Source organism: Lipotes vexillifer, unplaced genomic scaffold (genome assembly GCF_000442215.2).
Source record: "Lipotes vexillifer unplaced genomic scaffold, Lipotes_vexillifer_v1.1 scaffold995, whole genome shotgun sequence".
NCBI classification, from domain to species: domain Eukaryota; kingdom Metazoa; phylum Chordata; class Mammalia; order Artiodactyla; family Lipotidae; genus Lipotes; species Lipotes vexillifer.
The window spans coordinates 2,214,987-2,220,833 of NW_006785389.1; the positions used below are offsets into that span (position 1 = coordinate 2,214,987).

Here is a 5,847-nt window from a genome sequence, read left to right on the forward strand (position 1 = left end):
GGTGATCCGTGGTCAGATTGTGGAAATGTTAGTGTTCTAAAGGGAGCTCCAACAGGCAGTAGGTTAAAGGTTGTGCATCATGGGCTGCAGTCCAGTCTGTAATACCCAGAACAAGGAAGGGCATGGAGGAGGCCTCTCAATGCAGAGCTGTTCACCAAGGCCCGGTGGGGAGTCGGTTACAGGTGTGTGATGATACTGCTTCCCTCATACCCAGGCCCTCTTCTACTTCAGGTACCCCAGCTTGTTGGATGCTACCTTGTTCTCTCTGTCATGAGGTGGCAAACGCTGGGGCGAACAGCCATCTTGGATGCCACATTATGCAAGTCTACGTCTGAGCTGTTACTGAGGTTTCTGAGTGGGGAGAGACCAGAGCAGCAGGAGAATCTAGGTTGTCTGTGGACATGCCCTTCCTCTGAGAGGTGCCCAAAATGTGGTCACCCCATGCCACGTGAAGGGCTTCAGCTGGTTCCATTTCCTCATAACCAGATAAGAATGAAAGGTAAAGGGGGGGGCTTCCCTGGTGGCTCAGTGGTTAAGAATCCACCTGCCAATGCAGGGGACACAGGTTCGAGCCCTGGTCGGGGAAGATCCCACATGCTGCAGAGCAACGAAGCCCGTGTGCCACAACTACTGAGCCTGCGCTCTAGAGCCCATGAGCCACAACTACTGAAGCCCGCGCACCTAGAGCCCATGCTCTGCAACAAGAGAAGCCACCGCAATGAGAAGTCTGCACGCCACAATGAAGAGTAGCCCGCACTGGCCACAACTAGAGAAAGCCTGCACGCAGCAAGGAAGACCCAATGCAGCCAAACTTAATTAATTTTTTATTTTTTTAAGGTAAAGGGAGGAGGAGTCCAGAATACATTACTTGGAACAAGTAGGGTATTTTATGAACTGGGTTGTAGGGTCACCAATAGTATAATAACTAGCACAAGTCAGCTAGACTTGAAGTTACCTTATGCTCTCAAATCCTAGGATTAACTCATCTTCTCCAGCTAAGAATCCAAGAGTCACTAAGGTCAACACTATGGGATTCTGAGTCCCCCCAGAAGGGCATCAAGATGCTTCTCTACTGCTCGTGACCATGCAGAAGCTCCCCCTTCCACAGCTTTTCTTTGCCACGAGTTCACCATTCGGCATCCACATTATCACCTCTCTGGAATTTAACGTTAGACGTCTGCTCGTTTTTCTTTTAAGAAAAATATGTAAAATATAGTAAACTCGTCAGAGATTCAGTGAAACCCTGTGAACACACTCCTAAGCTGAAAACAAACAAAACAAAACATCAACCTACAGGCTGAAACATCTGTTTCCCTCGCCAATAGAAACCCCCCTTCCTCAAGAGGCAGTCACTATCCTGAATGAGATGTGGATCACTCCATACATTTCCTGAAACTTTACATGCCTGTATTCGAAAGCAATACAAAGCATGTTTTGCATTCATATAAATGCGTAAGATTTCATCTGCAACTTGCAGTTTTTGCTCCATATATTTATCATTGAAAGATTTATCCTTTCAGTGTTTTTTTTTTTTTTTTTTTCCGTGTGGCATGTGGGATCTCAGTTCCCCAACTAGGGAATCGAACCCGGCCCCCTGCAGTGGAAGCATGGAGTCCTAATGCATTATTTAAAAACTGCATTATTATTATTTTTTGCATTATTTTTAAAGATTATTTTTTGATGTGGACCATTTTTTAAGTCTTTATTGAATTTGTTACAGTATTGCTTCTGTTTTATGTTTTGGTTTTTTGGCCATGAGGTATGTGGGATCTTAGCTCTGTAACCAGGGATCGAACCTGCACCCCCCTGCACTGCAATGCAAAGTCTTAACCACTTGACAGCCAGGGAAGTCCCAACAATTACCTTTTTATATGCTTGTAATGAACAACTGGAAATTGAAAATAGTAAAAATACCATTTACCACAACATCAAAAAATATGAAATACTTAGGGATAAATGTGACAAAAGATGTGAAGAATTCATAAATTGAGAACAAAATATTGCTGACAGAAATTAAAGAAAACCTAAACAAAGAGAGGAATATACTTGTTTATATGTTAGAGGACTCAATATTGTTAGGATGTCAATTATCTTCAAATATATAGATTCAATGCATTTCCAATCAAAATCCCCGCAGGAGTTTTTGTAGACATGGAATCATATGAAAATGCAAAGACCTAGAATAATAAAAACAACTCAGAAATGAAGAAAATTGGAGAGTTAGCACTATCTGATCTCAAAAATTATTATAAAGTACATAATCGAAACAGCATGGTATTCGTATAAACAGATACATCAGTGAAACAGAATATACAGTTCAGAAATAAGCCCATACATCTATGGATAACTGATTTTTTACAATGGCACAGAAGGCAACACAGTGGGAAAAGGACAGCCTTTGCAACAAGTAGTACTGGCACAACAGGATATCTATCTTTACTTTTTTTTTTAAAGAACTTTGATCCTTAACTCACACTGTGTACAAAAATTAAAGTGGATCAACAATTAGAACCCAATTTTTGAAAAAAGGGTAAAATATTTTCATGAAAGAAAATAGGCAAATGACAAACAAGCACTTGAAAAGATGTTCAACATCAATAGTAATTAGAGAAATATAAATTAAAACCACAATCAGTGGCTTCCCTGGTGGCGCAGTGGTTAAGAATGCAGGGGACACAGGTTCAATCCCTGGTCTGGGAAAATCCTACATGCCACAGAGCAACTAAGCCCACGCACCACAGCTACTGAGCCTGCTCTCTAGAGCCCGTGAGCCACAACTACTGAGCCTGCGTGCCACAACTACTGAAGCCCGCGCACCTAGAGCCCATGCTCTGCAACAAGAGTAGCCACTGCAATGAGAAGCCCGCGTACCGCAATGAAGAGTAGCCCTCGCTCACTAAAATTAGAGAAAGCCCACGCGCAGTAACAAAGACCCAACACAGCCCAAAATAAATAAATAAATAAATTTATTTTTTTAAAAAAACAGGGCTTCCCTGGTGGTGCAATGGTTGAGAGTCCGCCTGCCAATGCAGGGGACACGGGTTCGTGCCCCGGTCCGGGAAGATCCCACATGCCGCGGAGCAGCTAGGCCCGTGAGCCATGGCCGCTGAGCCTGCGCGTCCAGAACCTGTGCTCCGTAACGGGAGAGGCCACAACAGTGAGAGGCCCGCGTACCGCAAAACAAAACAAAACAAAACAAACAAAAAACACAACGAGAATCCAATACACATCTACTGGAGTTGCAAAAATCAAAAAGACTGACTATACCAAATATTGATGGGGATGTGGAGGAACTGGAACTCTCATACTTTGCTGATGGGAATGTAAAATGGTATAAACACTTTGAAAAACAAAATGACCGTTTCTTAAAATGCTGAACTTACACCTACTGTATGATCCAGATGTTTTAATCCTATTTATCCAAAAGGAAATATATGTCCATACAAAGACTTGTACACTATACTAGTGTTCATAGCAGGTTTATTTGTAATAGCCCCAAACTGGAAACAACCCAAATGTCCACCAACAAATGACTGGATAAACAAATTGTGGTAGATCCATAAAATGGAATACTAGTCAGCAGTAAAATGGAATGACCTATTGATACATGCAACAACATGGATGGATATCAAAATAATTATGCTAAGTAAAAGAAGCCAGTTCCCCCTCCCAAAAAAAAGAGTATGCAACATATCATTCCATTTATATATAAGTCTAGAAAATTCAAGCTAATCTATAGTAACCGAAAGCAGACCTGTGGTCATTTGGGAACAGAGGAATGGGGAAGGATGTGGAGAGGTAGGAGGAGGGACTTCAAGGGGCATGAAGAAACGTGCGGGGATGATGGTCATATTCATTTTCTTGATGGTGGTGATGGTTCTACAGATTTAAACGTCACAATTGGAACTTCCCTGGAGATCCAGTGGTTAAGACTCAGCGCTTCCATTGCAGGGGGCACGGGTTCAATCCCTGATAGGGGAACTAAGATCCCACAGCTGCATGGCATGGGCAAAAGAAAAATAATTTTTAAAAAAAGGTCAAGGGGAAAAAAAAAAGTCAAGTGAACTTCCCTGGTGGTAAAGAATCCGCCTTCCAATGCACGGGACACAGGTTCGACCCCTGGTCAGGGAACTAAGATCCCCCGTGCTGCAGGGCAACTAAGCCTGTGCACCTCAACTAGAGAGAGAAGCCCGCGCACCCCAGCGAAGGATCCTGCATGCCGCAGTGAAGATCCCGCGTGCTGCAACTAAGACACGATGCAGCCAAAAATAAAATAAATATTTTTTAAAAAGGTCAAAATTTATGAAATTGTACACTTTAAATACGTGCAGTTTATTTTTATTTTTTTGGCTGCGTTGGGTCTTCGTTGCTGCGCTCGGGCCTTCTCTAGTTGCAGTGAGCGGGGGATAGTCTTCATTGCGGTGCACGGGTTTCTCATTGTGGTGGCTTCTCTTGTTGTGGAGCACAGGCTCTAGGCACAAGGGCTTCAGTAGTTGTGGCACGCAGGCTCAGTATTTGCGGCACACATGCCCTAGAGCGCATGAGTTCAGTAGTTGTGGCTCACAGGCTCTCGAGCACAGGCTCAGTAGTTGTGGCGCATGGGCTTAGTTGCTCTGCAGCATGTGGGATCTTCTAGGACCAGGGATTGAGCCTGTGTCCCCTGAATTGGCAGGTAGATTCTTAACCACTGCACCACCAGGGAAGTCCATGTGCAGTTTATTATGTGTCAATTATATTGCAATTAAGCTGATTAGAAAGTCTTTTAGGAGAAAATACAAGATACTAATTTTAGGACCCAAACGTAGTTGGGATTTTGAACTGAAGACATAAAACACAAACAATGGGGAAAAAAGACATTTTTTAAATCCTTCTTTTCTTCAAAAGACACCATAAACAAAGTAAAAGACAGGACTCCATGCTTCCACTGCATGCACAGCTTGAGGAATCCCAGTTCCCCCACCAGGGATTTGAACCCAGGCCACGGCAGTGAAAGCACCAAATCCTAACCACTAGACCACAAGGGAACTCTCTGCAATTAATTTTTTTGAGTACTTAGGACTTTTGTTATTTCAACTGTTTAAAAAACAACAAAAACAAAATGGAAAAAGATCTTTCCAAAATGACTGGATATTTACCTAAGGAAATTATTCTCACATAAAATCTCTAGAAGAACGTCATTAACAACAACAAGAAAAAGTTACTGTGGCCAATAACACTTTTTATAGGAAAACCCAGGCCATGGCAGTGACAGTGCTGAACCCTAACAACTAGACCACCAGGGAGCTCCCTGCAATTATTTTTTTTAATTATTTATTTATTTGGCTGCACTGGGTCTTAGTTGTGGCATGCGGGATCTTCGTTGCCATGTGCCAGATCTTTAGTTGCGGCATGCGGGCTGTTAGTGGCAGTATGCAGGATCTACTTCCCTGACCAGGGATCGAACCTGGGCCCCCTGCATTGGGGGCGCAGAGACTTAACCACTGGACCACCAGGGATTTTTGAATATTGATCTTGTATTGTGCAATCCTGCTATACTCACTTGCTAGTCCTAATAGTTTTTTATTTTCTTTTTTGATTCCATCAGATTTTTTACATTGAAGATCATTTAATCTGTAAATAACAACAGATTTTACTTCTTCCATTCCAATACTGATTACTTTTATTCCATTTTCTTGCCAATTGCCTTAGCTAGAACCTCCATTACAATGTTGAATAGAAGTGGTAAGATCAGACATCCTTGTCTTGTTCTCATCTTAGGGGTAAAGCATTCCGTTTTTTACTATTGAGTATGATATTACCTGTAGGTTTTTGTAGATGCCTTTTATCAGGTTGAGGCAAGGGACATGA

General features: G+C 42.5%; 1 non-coding gene across 1 annotated transcript; it reads right to left on the reverse strand.

Annotated features, from left to right (window-relative positions):
• Positions 1-5,422: 5,422 nt before the first annotated feature.
• Positions 5,423-5,495, reverse strand: TRNAG-CCC (transfer RNA glycine (anticodon CCC)). The gene has a single exon. It is a non-coding gene; the product is annotated as a tRNA-Gly (tRNA).
• Positions 5,496-5,847: the final 352 nt, after the last annotated feature.